The following is a 21,284-nucleotide window of genomic DNA, read 5'->3' as shown; positions in this document are numbered from 1 at the left end:
AGTTACAAGAGGCGACGGGCATGAAAGGGAAGTAGTGGTTGGGAAGGGAGTGAGACAGGGTTGTAGCCTCTGCCCGATGTTATTCAATCTGTATATTGAGCAAGCAGTACAGGAAACAAGAGAAAAATTCGGAGTAGGAATTAAAATCCATGGAGGAGAAATAAAAACTTTGAGGTTCGCCGATGACATTGTAATTCTGTCAGAGACAGCAAAGAACTTGGAAGAGCAGTTGAACGGAATGGACAGTCTCTTGAAAGGAGGGTATAAGATGAACATCAACAAAAGCAAAACGAGGATAATGGAATGTAGTCGAATTAAGTAGAGTGATGCTGAGGAAATTATATTAGGAAATGAGACACTTAAAGTAGTAAAGGAGTTTTGCTATTTGGGGAGCAAAATAACTGATGATGGTCGAAGTAGAGAGGATATAAAATGTAGACTGGCAATGGCAAGGAAAGCGTTTCTGAAGAAGAGAAATTTAACATAGAGTATAGATTTAAGTGTCAGGAAGTCGCTTCTTAAAGTATTTGTATGGAGTGTAGCCATGTATGGAAGTGAAACATGGACGACAAATAGTTTAGACAAGAAGAGAATAGAAGCTTTTGAAATGTGGTGCTACGGAAGAATGCTGAAGATTAGATGGGTACATCACATAACTAATGAGGAGGTATTGAATAGACTTGGGGAGGAGTTTGTGGCACAACGTGACTAGATGAAGGGATCGGTTGGTAGGACATGTTCTGAGGCATCAAGGGATCTGAAATTTAGTACTGGAGGGCAGCGTGGAGGGTAAAACTCGTAGAGAGAGACCAAGAGATGAATACACTAAGCAGATTCAGAAGGGTGTAGCCTGCAGTAGGTACTGGGAGATGAAGCAGCTTGCACAGGATAGGGTAGCATGGAGAGCTGCATCAAACCAGTCTCAGGACTGAAGACCACAACAACAACAACACAACAACAGTGCAGATGTTTCCACAGCAACTTTCGTACCCTGACAAATATTTCTTCATATCTAACCGAGAAGTAAAACACCAGTTTTCATAAATTTAGCTTTTAAAACTTTTTTTTTAATGTAACGAAAAATTTTCTTCAGAATTTTCATCCCCCATTCCACTATCTTAGAGGTTGTTTCCAGAAACACTGGAACACGTATTGTTTTTTTAATTTCTAACCGACAAGTCTAACAACAATTGTCATGGATCTAGCCTTAAAATCTTTTAGTAGTCATTATTTATTTCTAAAAAACCTTTCGCTCACTATTGTTCGATACAATTCCCCACAGTCGTTTAATGAACAAAGTAAGAGCATATGGACTATCAGACCAACTGTGTGATCAGATTGAACAGTTCCTTGGTAACAAAACGCAACATGTCATTCTCAGTGGAGAAGCGTTACGGAGATGATAGATAAAGTCCAGTGGAAGACTCTGCAGGAGAGACGCTCAGTAGCTCGGTACGGGCTTTTGTTGAAGTTTGGAGAACATACCTTCGCCGAGGAGTCAAGCAGTATATTACTCCCTCCTACGTATATCTAGCGAAGAGACCATGAGGATAAAATCAGAGAGATTAGAGCCCACACAGAGGCATACCGACAACCCTTCTTTCCACGAACAGTACGAGACTGGAATAGAAGGGAGAACTGATAGAGGTACTCAAGGTACTCTCCGCCACACACCGTCAGGTGGCTTGCGGAGTATGGATGTAGATGTAGATTTTGCCCCCTTAGTTGTTGAATTTCCAAAAATGCTGAAACGCGTGTATTTTTATTTCCTGAATGAAAACCAAACGCCAGTTTTCGTAGTTCTAGCTTCGAAAGTCCCTTAATAGCGACGTACTTCTAAAAAACCTTTCATCCCCTATTTCACCCCTTTAGGATTGGAATTTCGGGCAGCCCCTTCTTAAACGGTGCCCGCGGGGTAAGATCCACATCTCCTCCACACTTCAGGTTTCTGTCCATAGCGGTTTGGGCTGAGCGATTGTGAGCCATTGAATCAGTGTGACCTTATGTCACCTCCTTAAGGGTTGAATTTCTAAAAACAGTAGAACACGTATTTTTTTCACCTCTAACCGAGAAGTCAAACACCAAATTTCAAAGACTTAGCTTTATAAATGCTTCCACAATGAAATATTTTAATAAATCGTTTTATCCTCTATTTTATCCCTTAAGGGTTGAATTTCTAAAAGCAGTGACACGCGTATGTTTTGTTTCTAAAATAGAAGCCAAATACAAATTTTCATAGATTTAGATTCAAGAATGCTTGCACAGTGTAATATTTCCACACAAACTTTCATTCCCCATTTCACCCCTATAACGCTTGACTTTACAAAAACAGTGAAACAAGCATTTTTTTTTTGTTTCAAACAGAAAAGCCAATTTAAATTTTCATAAATTTAGCTTTAAAAACACTTTGATGATAAAATATTTTTATAAATAATCTCATATCCTATTTCACCCGCTTAGGTATTCGATTTTCAAAAACGCTGAAGAACATTTTTTTGTGTAGCGGAGAAGTCAAATACCAATGTTCATAGATGAAGCTTTAAAAATACTTTAATAGTTTAACAATAGATTAACAATTTTCGGATTTTTTTTTTAGTCGTACTGCGGGACGTTGCTTCTTGCCAAATTTCATGATACATTTTCAAAAAAAGCTTTCATCCCCTATTTCACCCCCACAGGGTTAAAATTCCAAAAATGCTGGAATACGTATTTCTTCCTTTGTGACCGAGAAATCAACTACCAATTATAGTATGTCTAGCTTCAAAACTGCCTTAACAGCAACGTTTTCTTGAGGAAAAGAAGCTTCATCCCCTTAGGACGGGAATTTCGGACAATCCCTACTTAAACGACGCCTGCAGTATAAGATCCACACCTTCTCCAAACTTAGTTGTTGTCTTAGCGCTTTGGACTGGGCGGTGATAAGTCACTCAGACCATTGCCTTGTAGCTCTCCATTCAAGCTGACTGTGTCGCAAAGCTAAAAATCAGACATCAGGCAAGAAATGACTTTATTCCTCTTATGATGCGTTTTGAAATTTATCCATCATCAGATATCCAGGTGCGATTACTGCACTTAGATATGGCGTTTCAAATTGCATGCGAAACAAACGTTTACGGCCTGAGTGCAGAACTACTGAAAGTTGTAATTTCAAATTTGATGCCGGATAGCAAATGACAAAAACTTTTTTTCGTGTAATATAATTACAGATTAACAATTTTCGGATTTCTTTTCTTTAGTCGTACTGCGGGACGTTGCTTCTTGCCAAATTTCATGATTCTAGGGCAAACAGAAAATACGCTACAAGTTTTAATTAATGAATTTGCTTCAAAATACCGAACATAAATGGCCATATTTTTTAATTGCTTTGACTAAGAAGCTTTAATTTCTCACACCGTCAGGAGACTGTAGACCTCAGTATGTGACATAAATTTCAACTTGCTCCGTGTAACCGTTCGTGAGGAAAAGGTCTTTTAACAGTCGGAAATGAAATTCGGGGGAGTTCGGCCGCCGCATTGCAAGTCCTCTTTAGCTGACGCCGCGTCGGCGGCTTGCGAGTCACTGATGATGAAAATGGACACACAACACCCAGTCGCCTGCCGGGAATCGAACCCGGGCCCCCTGCGTGGTAGGCGGTAACGCTACCGCTACGCTACGGAGGCGGACTTAACAATCGGGCAGACAACAAACGGGTCGTATATGGGTCTGGTTCTTGCCGATTGAGATAAGAAATACTAAAAAGTCTAAGTTTCATATATCTGAGAGAGAACTTGTTGTAGGCTGGGTTACAATGAACTTTCGTGAGTCTTTGGGGTGCAACCTTCTGTCTGTACAGCAATCAAGTTTAGAAAATCACTTTGCAAGTAATGCAAGAACGGAATAGTAAAAGATATAGCACGTGACATTAGTGAGGTAGTTAATAACCAGGAAACCTTTATACCCCTTCCAGACTTGAACTCCCGCGTACAACCATGTGTCACACAGTGATCTATTATTCACAGATGCTCAGCCGCGCGACCTATCCTGTAGTCTAAATGGTTCAAATGGCTCGGAGCACTATGGAACTTAACATCTGAGGTCATCAGTCCCCTAGACTCAGAACTACTTAAACCTAACTAACCTAAGGACATCACACACATCCTTGCCCGAGGCAGGATTCGAACCTGCGATCGTAGCAGCAGCAGCAGCGCGGTTCCGAACTGAAGCGCCTAGAACCGCTCGGCCACACCGGCCGGCTCCTGTAGTCTCCGTTCTATAATATGGTGCTGGGCTGAGGTTCGTAAGAAAGCCGATACTGGAACGACTTCACTGCGGAATAACGGAGTGTAATGGTGAGCAATTTCTTGGTTCAGCTTCGCCATTCTGCTTGTGAGGGCTTGAAGTTCTGTAGACGTTGTCCGCTGCACGCCCGTTGCACCTTACTCCACGTTCTGTACTTGCGATAGTAGCCGATATTATATGGTTTATCGTTACTCAGTTTGTACATTGTTATTCAGTTCGTTGTTACTGAGTTGGCATATTGAGCAAGGTGTAAAGGAAACCAAAATAAAGTTGAGGGAGAAGAAATAAAAACATCGACGTTTGCCTATCACATTGTAATACTGTCAGAGATAGCAAAGGACTTGGAAGAGCAGTTACGCTGAATCGACAGTGTCTTGAAAGGAGGATATCAGATAAACATCAAAAAAATCGAAACAAGGGTAGTGGGATGTTGTCGAAATAAAGGAGGCAATGCTAAGACAGTTCGATTAGGAAACGACACTAGAAAACAGCACATGAGTTATGATAATTGGGCAAGAAAATAAGTGATGATGGTCGTAGCGGAGAGGAAAAAGAATGTAGACTGGCTATAGCAAGAAAAGTGTTTCTGGAGAGGAGAAATCTGTTAACTTCGAATATAGACATAAGTGTTCGAAAGTGTTTGTTTGGAGTGTACCCATGTATCGAAGTGAAACATGGACGATAAACAGTTTAGACAACACAAGAATAGAAGCTTTCGAAATGTGGTGCTACGTAAGAATAGTGAAGATAAGATGGGTAGATCATGTAACTAATGAGGAGGTGTTGTTGTTGTTGTGGTCTTCAGTCCTGAGACTGGTTTGATGCAGCTCTCCATGCTACTCTATCCTGTGCAAGCTTCTTCATCTCCCAGTACCTACTGCAACCTACATCCTTCTGAATCTGCTTAGTGTATTCATCTCTTGGTCTCCCTCTACGGTTTTTACCCTCCACGCTGCCCTCCAATGCTAAAATGGTGATCCCTCGATGCCTCAGAACATGTCCTACCAACCGATCCCTTCTTCTGGTCAAGTTGTGCCGCAAACTTCTCCCCAATCCTATTGAATACTTCCTCATTACTTATGTGATCTACCCATCTAATCTTCAGCATTCTTCTGTAGCACCACATTTCGAAAGCTTCTATTCTCTTCTTGTCCAAACTACTTACCGTCCATGTTTCACTTCCATACATGGCTACACTCCATACAAATACTTTCAGAAACGACTTCCTCACACTTAAATCTATACTCGATGTTAGCAAATTTCTCTTCTTCAGAAACGCTTTCCTTGCCATTGCCAGTCTACATTTTATATCCTCTCTACTTCGACCATCGTGAGTTATTTTGCTCCCCAAATAACAAATCTCCTTTACTAATTTAAGCGTCTCATTTCCTAATCTAATACCCTCAACATCACCCGACTTAATTCGACTACATTCCATTTTCCTCGTTTTGGTTTTGTTGATGTTCATCTTATATCCTCCCTTCAAGACACCATCCATTCCGTTCAACTGCTCTTCCAAGTCCTTTGCTGTCTCTGACAGAATTACAATGTCATCGGCGAACCTCAAAGTTTTTATTTCTTCTCCATGGATTTTAATACCTACTCCGAATTTTCTTTTGTTTCCTTTACTGCTTGCTCAATATACAGATTGAATAACATTGGGGATAGGCTACAGCCCTGTTTCACTCCCTTCCCAACCACTGCTTCCCTTTCATGCCCCTCGACTCTTATAGCTGCCATCTGGTTTCTGTACAAATTGTAAATAGGCTTTCGCTCCCTGTATTTTATCCCTGCCACCTTTAGAATTTGAAAGAGAGTATTCCAGTCAACATTGTCAAAAGCTTTCTCTAAGTCTACAAATGCTAGAAACGTAGGTTTGCCTTTCCTTAATCTTTCTTCTAAGATAAGTCGTAAGATCAGTATTGTCTCACGTGTTCCAGTATTTCTACGGAATCCAAACTGATCTTCCCCGAGGTCGGCTTCTACTAGTTTTTCCATTCGTCTGTAAAGAATTCGTGTTAGTATTTTGCAGCTGTGACTTATTAAGCTGATAGTTCGGTAATTTTCACATCTGTCAACACCTGCTTTCTTTGGGATTGGAATTATTATATTCTTCTTGAAGTCTGAGGGTATTTCGCCTGTTTTATACATCTTGCTCACCAGATGGTAGAGTTTTGTCAGCTACTGACATGGTACACACGTACCGATTATTTTACATTTTATGCGAGTCTTTTTCCCTTTTGGGCGTTCTGTGTTAATGTTAGACCATGCCTCTTTAGGCAGTTTGTAGTTTTAGTGTGTTCCGATGAAGGCTTCGTTATCCGCGCCGAAACCTAGGTCGACATCCGGTTTCTATTTGCAGTTGAGGCGGATTCTTGATAATCACTATATAAGCACTTGATATTTCCAGTTCGACATCGATGTATCGATATATCGGGTTACATGACACTGCGGACGTACTCTGACATTATTCGGAAGAAGTATCGATAGTCTGTCAACAGGCCTAGCCCGTCTCTCCGGTTTTTAGCATGTGACGGATTTTGTACACGCCTGATCCTGCCTCGTATTCGCTGGTCTACGCTACACAGAGCTGCAAGGCAATTAACTTACGTCGTCTTCCTTTTTGTTACCTGTGCGGACCATAGGCACCGGAAAGGCAACCGCTATAATTTGTTCCGTATTTTAGTTTACTTTGTTCATCCATAGGCTGTCGGGTCTTACGCTTTTTACGTACGACATGATCATACTCTCGCTTCTGTTTATTTTACATCTACATCGGTACTCCGCAAGCCACGAGGTGCCTCGTGTGAAATTCATCTTGCCCTTTTCTCACATGATATACTGCAAACTATGGACAAAGAGCAACGGGCCCTTTCCATATTTCTAGATTTCCGTCAAGCATTTGACTCGATGCTCCATACCAGGTTGTTAAGGAAGGTACGATCGTGTGGAATAAGGTGGCTCGAAGACTTCTTAAGAGAACCCGATAAGTTGTCCTCGACGGCGAATGTTCACGAGAGGCAAGGCGTGTCACAGGGAAGTGTGATAGGACTGCTGTCGTTCTCTACAGGGTGTTACAAAAAGGTACGGCCAAACTTTCAGGAAACATTCCTCACACACAAAGAAAGAATATGTTATGTGGACATGTGTCCGGAAACGCTTACTTTCCATGTTAGAGCTCATTTTAGTTTCGTCAGTATTACTGTACTTCGTCGATTCACCGCCAGTTGGCCCCATTGAAGGAAGGTAATGTTGACTTCGGAGCTTGTGTTGATATGCGACTCATTGCTCTACAGTACTAGCATCAAGCACATCAGTACGTACCATCAACAGGTTAGTGTTCATCACGAACGTGATTTTGCAGTCAGTGCAATGTTTACAAATGCGGAGTTGGCACATGCCCATTTGATGGAGAGTGCTACGGGAGAACCAGTTGTTTCCGTACCGTGTACAGCGAGTGCAGGTACTATCAGCAGCTTATTGGCGTCCACGGGTACACTTCTGCGAATGGTTCATCCGACAATGTGTCAATCCTCATTTCAGTGCAAATGTTCTCTTTACGGATGAGGCTTCATTACAAAGTGATCAAATTGTAAATTCTCACAATCAACATGTGTGGGCTGACGAGAATCCGCACTCAATTGTGCAATCACGTCATCAAGACAGATTTTCTGTGAACGTTTGGGCAGGCATTGTTGGTGATGTCTCGATTGGGCCCCATGTTCTTCCACCTACGCTCAATGGAGCACGTTATCACGATTTCATACGGGATACTCTACCTGTGCTGCTAGAACATGTGCCTTTACAAGTGCGACACAACATGTGGTTCATGCACGATGGAGCTCCTGCACATTTCAGTCGAAGTGTTCGTACGCTTTCAACAACAGATTCTGTGACCGATGGATTGGTAGAGGCGGACCAATTCCGTGGCCTCCACGCTCTCCTGACCTCAACCCCCTTGACTTTCATTTATTGGCCCATTTGAAAGCTCTTGTCTACGCAATCCCGGTACCAAATGTAGAGACTCTTCGTGCTCGTATTGTCGACGGCTGTGATACAATACGCCATTCTCCAGGGCTGCATCAGCGCATCAGGGATTCCGTGCGACGGAGGGTGGATGCACGTATCCTCGCTAACGGAGGACATTTTGAACATTTCGTGTAACAAAGTGTTTGAAGTCACGCTGGTACGTTCTGTTGCTGTGTGTTTCCATTCCATGATGTGATTTGAAGAGGAGTAATAAAATGTGCTCTAACGTCGAAAGTAAGCGTTTCCGGACGCATGTCCACATAACATACTCTTTCTTTGTGTGTGAGGAATGTTTCCTGAAAGTTTGGCCGTACCTTTTTGTAACACCCTGTATATACCATGGTAATTTCGTGAGGATTTCTGTATTAAGTACATAAAAAATATTTTGAAAGCCTGCTGATTTACATATGTAAGCATATCCTTAAATGCATTACTCAATATGCATAATGTTATGATTAGTTGATTCTAAGTTCTCTCCCTTAAGATTTCATCAACTATGAATTTTGTAGGTTATTTCGTGATATCCCTTGGTAAGTTCGTGACATTACTTGGGTAATTTCGTGGTAATGCATTAATTAAATAATGAAAGCATTGTATTTGTAGAAAAAGATTTTGACATTTTACGACATTTAATGATAAAGTACTGGCGAAGTAATGAGCAAAAACACTGAATTGAATTTACTGATTAAATTAAAGCCTCACTTTAGTCTTCATAAGAATGGTTTTGAATCTTGTTGCACATAAAGACGTCGTCACTCTCTTCAAAAGTATGTTGACACTTCGAATGGTACCACATTAAACGAAAACTACACTGAATACATAGTGCTCCTGATTTTTTCCTCACGTCTTCTAAATAACTGTGGCCACAGGATCCACATTTATTGTCATCCTTCGTCCTCTTCTTTGTCACTCCAGAGGTGCTGGGTTGTGGATTTAATGTCTCATCCTTTCGTGGCCTACCTATAAATCAATAAATTTCATGAAAATAAATAAACAGGAACTCAAAGGAACAACTTCCAACTGACCCTTAACATAGACAAATGTAATATACTGCGAATACGTAGAAAGAAGGATCCTTTATTGTATGATTGTATGATAGCGGAACAAACACTGGTAGCAGTTACTTCTGTAAAATATCTGGGAGTAGCGTACATAACGATTCGAAGTGGAATGATCATATAAAATTAATTGTTGGTAAGGCGGGTGCCAGGTTGAGATTCATTGGGAGAGTCCTTAGAAAATGTAGTCCATCAACAAAGGAGGTGGCTTACAAAACACTCGTTCGACCTATACTTGAGTATTGCTCATCAGTGTGGGATCCGTACCAGATCAGGTTGACGGAGGAGATAGAGAAGATCCAAAGAAGAGCGGCGCGTTTCGTCACAGGGTTGTTTGGTAACCGTGATAGCGTTACGGAGATGTTTAATAAACTCGAGTGGCAGACTCTGCAAGAGAGGCACTCTGCATCGCGGTGTAGCTTGCTCGCCAGGTTTCGAGAGGGTGCGTTTCTGGATGAGGTATCGAATATATTGCTTCCCCCTACTTATACCTCCCGAGGAGATCACGAATGTAAAATGAGAGAGATTAGAGCGCGCACGGAGGCTTTCCGGCAGTCGTTCTTCCCGCGAACCGTACGCGACTGGAACAGGAAAGGGAGGTAATGACAGTGGCACGTAAGGTGCCCTCCGCCACACATCGTTGGGTGGCTTGCGGAGTATAAATGTAGATGCAGATGTTAATGAAGCATGTGAGATAATATTTTAGAAATGCATAAGCCTACCTCTGGTTCTTTTGGGAGCAGCTTCTTGCCATCTGCCTTCTCCTCTGCTCGCATTTGTTCCCATCATCTGTTAAGACAGGCAGAGCAAGAAGTTCATTCACCTCTTAAAGACTTCCTGAATCATCTAATGCTGGTTCCGGATTGTCTTCTGCAGGTTTGTCAGCTTTGATGTTGCTATTGCCTCATCAGTCACAGCGGCAGGATTAAGTGGATATATCCCAGTCTTCGTAAAAGCTGATATGATGGTCGCAGGACTGAAAGCACTCTAATAATCAGGTTTCAACAATTAGTGGAAATCAGATCTGTTTGGTCTGAGACCATGATTTTTGACCATGTAGCTACTTAATGATTGTTCCCCATGATCTTTCAAGTTGCCTATATACCCCTACTTCCAATGGTTGCAGAATGTGAGTAGTGTGAGAAGGAAATGTCAGAAGAAAGATCTGGTTCTTCTTGGCCAGATCAATGACCTCCTCTGAAATACGGGATCCATGGAAATCCTTTGCTACAGTTATATGTCTTGCAGGAGGTAGACATTGTATGAAATGATTGAACCATTCCAGAAAAAGTTCTCCAATTTTCAACTCTTTTCGTGATAGTTCCACAATGGTGCCAGTAATTACGTCTTCCAGAAGATCTTCTGACACTCGAACACTCTGAAATATCACCATACGGTATCCAGTGACCACTAGCATTGACACAGGCAAACAACGTGTGATTTTCACCTCGATCAGCAAACGTTCTGCCATATGCATACTTTTTGCCAACTGCTGTAACGATCTTGGATGCTTTCACCACGTATGATAGCCGTGTCTCATCGCAATTCCATACTAGATCTGTGACTAATGCTTCTTTGATAAAAGTCAGTAATTATTGGCCTATTCCCCGTTGAAGACCTATAAGCAGCTATATTTTTTCAGGCACTCTTAAGGTAAGCCCATTAGGTGTTTTAAAATCTTTCCACCACCAGTCCCCTGCAGCTTGTTCTTCTTCATTGAAGGGATGTTTCATACCAGTTGCTGTAGCTAGCTTACTTGCCAGTTTTCGAATCTGAATTACAGTCAATCCGAAAGCTAATTCCTGCATGGAAAGTATGTAATTGCATATTCTTTGTTCCAGTTGTACAGGTAAAGCAAACGGTTTCCCTAATTTAGGTAGGTCTACACATTCAGTCCTCCTAAGAAAGTCTTTCAGGGTAAACCGTGGCACTTCACATTGCTTTGATGCCTTGTAAATTGAGTACTTCTCTTTTACCGACCTTGCTGCTGTAATAAAATTTTGGTTGGCATGTCTAAATCTACATCCATACTCCGCAAGCCACCTGACGGTGTGTGGCGGAGGGTACCTTGAGTACATCTATCGGTTCTCCCTTCTATTCCAGTCTCGTATTGTTCGTGGAAAGGAGGATTGTCGGTATGCCTCTGTGTGGGCTCTAATCTCTCTGATTTTATCCTCATGGTATCTTCGCGAGATATACGTAGGAGGGAGCAATATACTGCTTGACTCCTCGATGAAGGTATGTTGACGAAACTTCAACAAAAGCCCGTACCGAGCTACTGAGCGTCTCTCTTGCAGAGTCTTCCACTGGAGTTTATCTGTCATCTCCGTAACGCTTTCGCGGTTACTAAATGGTCCTGTAACGAAGCGCGCTGCTCTCCGTTGCATCTTCTCTCTCTCTTCTATCAAACCTATCTGGTACGGATCCCACACTGGTGAGCAGTATTCAAGCAGTGGGCGAACAAGTGTACTGTAACCTACTTCCTTTGTTTTCGGACTGCATTTCCTTAGGATTCTTCCAATGAATCTCAGTCTCGCATCTGCTTTACCGACGATAAATTTTATATGATCATTCCATTTTAAATCACTCCTAATGCCTACTCCCAGATAATTTATGGAATTAACTGCTTCCAGTTGCTGATCTGCTATTTTGTAGCTAAATGATAGCAACGGTCCTATGACACTCCCCTGCGGCACACCTGAAATCACTCTTAGTGCGGAAGACTTCTCTCCATTGAGAATGACATGCTGCGTTCTGTTATCTAGGAACTGTTCAATCCAATCACACAATTGGTCTGTTGGTCCATATGCTCTTACTTAGTCCATTAAACGACTGTGGGGAACTGTATCGAACGCCTTGCGGAAGTCAAGAAACACGGGATCTACCTGGGAACCAGTGTCTATGTGTGCGACATTTTGGAGGCATCTAACATGCAAAAGAAAAAAAAAAACTGTGAAGTTCGTCATAGCTTGGTTAATTTGCGATACGTAAATTTAATATATTACCTGGTTCAAAATGAATTGCTCTATCTATACCACGGGCATGCTACTGCAAATATAATTAAATATCCGCTTTTAAATACGTTTATCAGCCAGTATTTGCGAAGACTGTCTAGGGTGGCCCAAGATGGCAGTGCTAAGATTTTTACTAGCGCAGCTAAGGCTACTACGACTAAACTAACAAACGAGAAACACAAACCTTAGTCAGAAAAAATTTAATAAGGTTACATCAAAGCAGGAAAAAAACATAATATTTGTGCCACACTAGTTAACCCTTTCGCACCCTCTGATTAAAACTGTGTAGGTTATCTTTTTGTGTCTCTTGGCTGCAACAGAAGTATCTTTTCCCAGCGGAAACGTGAGGTAAACATTTGTGAGTTTTCGACCTTTTCAACATGCACAAGTCCTGCCCAATGTAGGGCAGCACTATGAAAATATCAGCTCGTGACCACTAGACTACACGAGTGTGTTTGGTTCACTATAACTGAATATTGTTATCGTTATAGCGCAAGGTACCTATTGATCATTTCACTATTTATTACAGTAGAGAATATTTCGCAGTTAGTTCAAATGCCTCTGAGCACTATGGGACTCAACTTCTGAGGTCATTAGTCCCCTAGAACTTAGAACTACCTAAACCTAACTAACCTAAGGACATCACACACATCCATGCCCGAGGCAGGATTCGAACCTGCGACCTGCGACTGCAGCGCCTAGAAACGCACGGCCAGTTCGGCCGGCTCGCAGTTAGTTGTTCTAGTCCATAAAATGAAGCCAAGTGTACAAAGTAAGATTCGAAAACGGGTATATACACTACTGGCCATTAAAATTGCTACAGGGCGAAGATGACGTGCTACAGACGTGAAATTTTTACCGACAGGAAGAAGGTGCTGTGATATGCAAATGACTGGCTTTCTAGAGCATTCACACAAGGGTGGCGCTGGTGGCGACACCTACAACGTGCTGACATGAGGAAAGTTTTCAACTGATTTCTCATACACAAACAGCAGATAACCGGCGTTGCCTGGTGAAACGTTGTTGTGATGCTTCATGTAAAGAGGAGAAATGCTTGCCATTACGTTTCCGACTTTGATAAAGGTCGGATTGTAGCCTATCGCGGTTTATCGTATTGCGACATTACTGCTCGCGTTGGTCGAGATCCAATGACTGTTAGCAGAATATGGAATCGGTGGGTTCAGGAGGGTAATACGGAACGCCGTGCTGGATCCCAACGGCCTCGTATCACTAGCAGTCGAGATGACAGGCATCTTATCCGTATGGCTGTAACGGATCGTGCAGCCACGTCTCGATCCCTGAGTCAACAGATAGGGACGTTTGCAAGACAACAACCATCTGCACGAACAGTTCGACGACGTTTGCAGCAGCACGGACTATCAGCTCGGAGACCGTGGCTGCGGTTACCCTTGACGCTGCATCACAGTCAGGAGCGCCTTTGATTGTGTACTCGACGACGAACCTGGGTGCACGAATGGAAAAACGTCATTTTTTCGTATGAATCCAGGTTCTGTTTACAGCATCTACATCTACATCTACATTTATACACCGCAAGCCACCCAACGGTGTGTGGCGGAGGGCACTTTACGTTGCACTGTCGTTACCTCCCTTTCCTGTTCCAGTCGCGTATGGTTCGCGGGAAGAACGACTGTCTGAAAGCCTCCGTGCATGACGATGGTGGCTTCCGTGTTAGGCGACATCGCGGTGAACGCAAATTGGATGTGTGTATTCGTCATCGCCATACTGGCGTATGATACGGCGTGATGGTATGGGGTGCCATTGGTTACACGTCTCGGTCACCTCTTGCTCGAATTGACGGCACTTTGAACAGTGGACGTTACATTTCAGATGTGTTACGACCCGTAGCTCTACCCTTCATTCGATCCCTGCGAAACCCTACATTTCAGCAGGATAATGCACGACCGCATGTCGCAGGTCTTGTACGGGCCTTTCTGGATACAGAAAATGTTCGACTGCTGCCCTGGCCAGCACATTCTCCAGATCTCTCACCAACTGAAAACGTCTGGTCAATGGTGGGCGAGCAACTGGCTCGTCACAATACGCCAGTGACTACTCTCGATGAACTGTGGTATCGTGTTGAAGCTGCACGGGCAGCTGTTCCTGTACACGCCATCCAAGCTCTGCTTGACACAATGCCCAGGCGTATCGAGGCCGTTATTACGGCCAGAGGTGGTTGTTTGGGTACTGATTTCTCAGGATCTATGCACCCAAACTGCGTGAAAATGCAATCACATGTCAGTTCTAGTATAATATATTTTTCCAATGAATACCCGTTTATCATCTGCATTTCTTCTTGGTGTAGCAATTTTAATGGCCAGTAGTGTATTCTTTTGCGTAAATGTTGCAACTAAAAATCATTTAAAAATCATCTAACAGCATTAAATTATAAAGAAAAGTTTTCCGTCCTCCACAAAAAATTCCGGTCTGCAGGGGTTAAACCATCAAGTTACTTTTTTTAAAAAAGTATTTACTACATTAAGAATATGGGCCACGTTTGCTGGTGCAGTCCGCGTGGTCAGAGATCCCAGTCACGCTGTGAGTTTCGTGGGTGGGGAAACGGAAGGCCGTTGTGACGGAGAGCGGGGGTGTTTTCCTGAGAGCTGGTAGCCGGGGGCGGCCCCGCCCCCGCCCCCATCCGCGGCCCCCAGGGGCGCGGCACCGCGGGAGGTGTTTGGTTTCTGCCCCTGGGGCCCGCCGGTCACTAATGACTTCCTGTGGCCTGCAGGCCGCTGGTGAAGTCGCTCTGCGGACGGCCAGCTGCCGCCGGGCGCAAATCCCACGTCACGAGTCAAGAGTCTGTGACAAAAGCAAACTGAGGGTCCGATAGGCGACGATTAGCTTGGCTTTCTAAAAGGTAACAGCACCAGAGTGGCAGTCCTGGGAGACAGGTAACACCACTGTAATGGCCTGAGAAAAAGCGTTTACTAGGCAATTTTTATACGGGCGGAAGGAAAGGTGATAGAGAAACAGTACATGGGGCAGTTATTAAACATACACTCTGAAGCGCGTAAGAAACTGTTATAGGCATGCATATTCAAACACAGAGATATGTAAACAGGCAGAATACGGCGCTGCGGTCGGCAACGCCTATATAAGACTGCAAGTGTCTGGCGCAGTTGTTAGATCTGTTACTGCTGCTACAATGGCTGGTTATCAAGATTTAAGTGAGTTAGCATTGTAAAATATTTGCGGTAACATCTTGTTGCCCCGGGAGTAGGCAACATTCCATTAGAACTACTGACAGCCTTGGGAGAGCCAGTCATGACAAAACTCTACCATCTGGTGAGCAATGTGTATGAGACAGGCGAAAATCCTTCAGACATCAAGAAGAATATAATAATTGCAATCCCAAAGAAAGCAGGTGTTGACGGGTGTGAAAATTACCGAACTATCAGTTTAATAAGCCACAGCTGCAAAATACTAACACGAATTCTTTACAGACGAATGGAAAAACTGGTAGAAGCCGACCTCGGGGAAGATCAGTTTGGATTCCGTGGAAATGTTGGAACACGTGAGGCAATACTGACCTTACGACTTATCTTAGAAGAAAGATTAAGGAAATGCAAACCTACGTTTCTAGCATTTGTAGACTTAGAGAAAGCTTTTGACAATGTTGACTGGAATACTCTCTTTCAAATTCTGAAGGTGGCAGGGGTAAAATACAGGGAGCGAAAGGCTATTTATAACTAGTACGGAAATCAGACGCCAGTTGTGAGAGTCGAGGGGTATGAAAGGGAAGCAGTGGTTGGGAAGGGAGTGAGACAGGGTTGTAGCCTCTCCCCGATGTTATTCAATCTGTATATTGAGCAAGCAGTAAAGGAAAGAAAAGAAAAATTCGGAGTAGGTATTAAAATCCATGGAGAAGAAATAAAAACTTCGAGGTTCGCCGATGACATTGTAATTCTGCCAGCGACAGCAAAGGATTTGGAAGAGCAGTTGAACGGAATGGACAGTGTCTTGAAAGGAGGATATAAGATGAACATCAACAAAAGCAAAACGAGGATAATGGAATGTAGGCGAATTAAGTCGGGTGATGCTGAGGGCATTAGATTAGGAAATGAGACACTTAATGTAGTAAATGAGTTTTGCTATTTGGGGGAGCAAAATAACTGATGATGGTCGAAGTAGAGAGGCTATAAAATGTAGACTAGCAATGGCACGGAAGGCGTTTCTGAAGAAGAGAAATTTCTTAACATCGAGTATAGATTTAAGTGTCAGGAAGTCGTTTCTGAAAGTATTTGTATGGAGTGTAGCCATGTATGGAAGTCAAACATGGACAATAAATAGTTTGGACAAGAAGAGAATAGAAGCTTTCGAAATGTGGTGCTACAGAAGAATGTTGAAGATTAGTTGGGTAGATCACGTAACTAATGAGGAGGTATTGAATAGGATTGGGGAGAAGAGAAGTTTGTGGCACAACTTGACTAGGAGAAGGGATCGGTTGGTAGGACATGTCCTGAGGCATCGAGGGATCACCAATTTAGTATTGGAGGGCAGCGTGGAGGGTAAAAACCGTAGAGGGAGACCAAGAGATGAATACACTAAGCAGATTCAGAAGGATGTAGATTGCAGTAGGTACTGGGAGATGAAGGAGCTTGCACTGGATAGATTAGCATGGAGAGCTGCATCAAACCAGTCTCAGGACTGAGGACCGCAGCAACAACAACAACAACAACAACAACAACATCTTGTGGGACCAAACTGCTTGGGTCTGCGGTCCCTAAGATTACACACTACTTAATCTAACTTACCACGTTCGCTGCCACTGTAATTGGCCTTGCGTTGCCATGTAACCAATTATTTTTTTAATAGAATGTGAAACTATGTTGGTAAAAGTAATTTAAAATGTATTTATTTCATAAGTAAAAGATAAAATTTACTCTCGTGAATCACGCACTAAGGCGTCAGTGGCATATCAGGCCACATTCTGCAGCGGATGGCCATGGACGCGCTAGTGCGTCTCGTTTATTTTTCCTTAAAATTGTGACAGTTTAGAGTTATACATTTTTATTTTATATTCAAAAATAAAACGAATCATCCTACTGAGAAACGACATATTTATTGAACAAAAAATGTAGTAGAAACAGCATTCAAAAACAAACACAAGATCTTGAAGAAACTTTTGAAATACAATGTATGTCAAATCTCAGAAAAGTTACAATCAAGAAGTTTACCGACTACACTCAGACAAATAAAATAAATACGAAGTTCAAGAATAGTACCTATACATAACTGTCCAAAAATGAAAGATCAACGAAAGTGCTATCTGCCTTTAGAGCTGGTGAATAACACAATAATTCAAACAATACCCTGCTTTATTTGGGCAAATTGGGCACTCGTAAATCGTGTCTGTTCGTTGTCCTCGACTGACACATGATCTGCACTTTTTTCTCGGTGTTTTTGATTTTGCAGTTGATTCTCCTTTTTCCACAACATGTTGGGGATTTCTGACTGGTCGTTGTACCTGCTTTTTGTGGCAATAGTGCTCTTATAATACTCCGTCTGAATTCTTGAAGGGGCCTTTTTATACCAGAGTATTTATTGTGTAGGGCATGTGCGTTTGTCAGCATCATTTCCATAACGTGGATAAAAAGTTTCTTGTACCAGCGTATGGTTTTTCGTTCTGAGAGGTAATACAACAAAACCTGATCGTGCCGATCAACTCCCGTCATAAATTTATTGTACTTTACAATGGCCAAGGGCTTATATTTCTTCTCCTTTCTTTTGTTTTCAACGTCAGCCATTTCACTTGTAAATGCATTAGAAATGTAGCAAACGTCCCTCGTATCACGCCACTTACCTATCATAACTCCTTCTGCAAATCTGGCAACGCCTTCAGCTTTTCGTAATTTTGCCGTCTGTATTTCCTTGGGTGTATCCTTCCTTTTCGCCCTCAGAGTTCCCGTGCAGTGAGTCTTCATATCCAAGAGAAACTTAGCCAATGCGAAGCTAGATAGTGTCGGAAGTTCCATGGGGGTTTTCGCGGATGATGCCGTAGTATACAGAGAAGTTGTAGCATTAGAAAATTGTAGCGAAATGCAGGAAGATCTGCAGCGGATAGGATCTTGGTGCAGGGAATGGCAACTGATCCTTAACATAGACAAATGTAATGTATTGCGAATACATAGAAAGAAGGATCCTTTATTGTATGATTATATGATAGCGGAACAAACACTGGTAGCAGTTACTTCTGTAAAATATCTGGGAGTATGCGTACAGAACGATTTGAAGTGGAATTATCATATAAAATTAATTGTTGATAAGGCGGGTACCAGGTTGAGATTCATTGGGAGAGTGCTTAGAAAATGTAGTCCATCAACAAAGGAGGTGGCTTACAAAACTCTCGTTCGACCCGTACTCGAGTATTGCTCACCAGTGTGGGATCCGTACCAGGTCGGGTTGACAGAGGAGATAGAGAAGATCCAAAGAAGAGCGGCGCGTTTCGTCACAGGGTTATTTGGTAAGCGTGATAGCGTTGCGGAGGTGTTTAGTAAACTCGAGTGGCAGACTCTGCAAGAGAGGCACTCTGCATCGCGGTGTAGCTTGCTCGCCAGGTTTCGAGAGGGTGCGTTTCTGGATGAGGTATCGAACATATTGCTTCCCCCTACTTATACCTCCCGAGGAGATCACGAATGTAAAATTAGAGAGATTCCAGCGCGCACGGAGGCTTTCAGACAGTCGTTCTTCCCGCGAACCATACGCGACTGGAACAGAAAAGGGAGGTAATGACAGTGGCACGTACAGTGCCCTCCGCCACACATCGTTCGGTGGCTTGCGGAATATAAATGTAGATGTAGATGTTTTATAGCAATTGTCCACGCACACGCGGTGACCAACATTCAGCTTTTCATCTAGTACATGAACAACAATTTTTTGCGCATGGCCTCTTCGCCCAAAATCGTCCAGCATGCCAGTGTATACCGCGAATTTCAGGACCATTCCAGTCGAAGTTTTCAAAATATATAGCTTTATGTCATACTTGTGCTTCTTATTTTTGATGTATTGGCGGAAAAGTAATCTTCCACGCCAAAGGATCATTGATTAGTCCAGTGACAGTTCCCGTCCAGGGTAGTACACCTGGCACATCCTTTCATTTAAAAAAAATTGATGACTAGACTTATTTTATACAACCTGTCGGATGGTTTTGGTTCACCCTGTTTTGGATTTTCAGAAAAATGCAATGCACATAGTATTAGAAAAAAAAACAAACGATTTCGTGAAATAATATCGGCAATTCCTTTCACGTGAAATGAAGGGTCCTTTTTCCAATAACCCTGCAATTTCCTCATTGTTCATTTCCCATGTGCAGGAAAACCCCCAAGAACACTAACAATTCGCCAACCGTCACATCTTTCCAACAATTTATTCGTGATTGTTCTTTGGTTCCCACAGAAAGGAATAATTCAATTGCGTTTCGATTTGTTCCTTCTACAACTTTCAACAGAAATTCGTCCGTCAGGAAAAGACAAAAATAATCTGAGGGAGTGCTTCCCATTGGTTGAATTAGCAGTCCCTCATTTTTTTTATAAACGGCCACTTGACCATTCCAGCTGGCTCGCTTTCCCATGCGACACTTGTATCAGCTACGTTACTACTTGTTACGACTCGTGCCCTTTCCCTGTCGCTTGGATTCACAGCCATTTCTACAGTCTCGTCTAAAGCAAACTCGGCTACGCCAGATTGCCAGCCGTCCTCCCCACTGGCCAATTCCGTTTCCGAATCGCTTTCTTCTCAGATTCGTTACAATTCCGCATCCGTTAGTTTTTGTACGTTTATTGTGTCCCGTACTTTACGTTTCTTAAGGCGTCGACACACGGACCGTGCATCTGAACGTTGAGCGTTGAGCGTGCCGAGTTTCTGACGTCATAGCAGTGGAACAGCACGTTCGGGAGTCTTTCCGAACGTGCAGAGCAATACCTGGCATGTCAGATATTCTGAGCGTTGACCAATGAGATGACACAACGCCGCTTACGTCAGAAGCACGCCGTCTCCCTTCAGTACAGAGTTGTGAGGCGCCATATTGGCATTCATTTCAAGTGTATACGTATATATGGCGTCTCTGAGCACCAGGAAATTGAGAATCACTGGAAAACCCTTTGATAATTGTGTGATTCGTTCCAATAAAATAACGAGAAACATTATATTCGTGGCAAAATAATTATTGTAACTTGCGTATTATGAGAGTACGCTATTTGAAGGCAGCGACACACTGAAGATGCATCAAAACCGCATTGTTCTTGGTGCAATTTGTTATAACTAAATTTCAATTAAGAGCATATCTGCGATTACGTTTTTCATCTAGAAGTAACATACCATGACTATAGGTAGATGCGTGTTGTTGGCTTAGCGTAATGGATAGAATCACTGACTTACAGTGAGTTGTTCGTCGGGGTGGTGGATTCGCGTCTTGATACTTCGAAATTTTTTTTCCTAACATTCGCGTTTTTATTAGGTTCTGATACTTTATTATTAGTTTGATATAATTATATACTATAATATTTGAAGTTATGTAAGTTCACTTTTTTTGAGGGGTGACTTTGTTCGATTGGCTTAATCTACTAGACAGCTTGCGCTACTTGTATAAAGATATTTTGCTCCTTTTTCTTTTACACTTCGTAATTCACATCTTGCAAAGATTCTGCTACTGGCTAGGAACAGTGATCAAGTTCAAAAATGGTTCAAAATGGCTCTGAGCACTATGGGACTTAACTTCTAAGGTCATCAGTCCCCTAGAACCTAGAACTACTTAAACCTAACTAACCTAAGGACATCACACACATCCATGCCCGAGGCAGGATTCGAACCTGCGACCGTAGCGGTCGCGCGGTTGCAGACTGTAGCGTCTAGAACCACTCGGCCACGCTGGCCGGCAGTGATAAAGTAA

This window comes from Schistocerca serialis, chromosome 11 (assembly GCF_023864345.2).
Source record: "Schistocerca serialis cubense isolate TAMUIC-IGC-003099 chromosome 11, iqSchSeri2.2, whole genome shotgun sequence".
Classification (NCBI taxonomy): Eukaryota; Metazoa; Arthropoda; class Insecta; order Orthoptera; family Acrididae; genus Schistocerca; species Schistocerca serialis.
Note: the sequence above shows the minus strand (reverse complement) of the source record.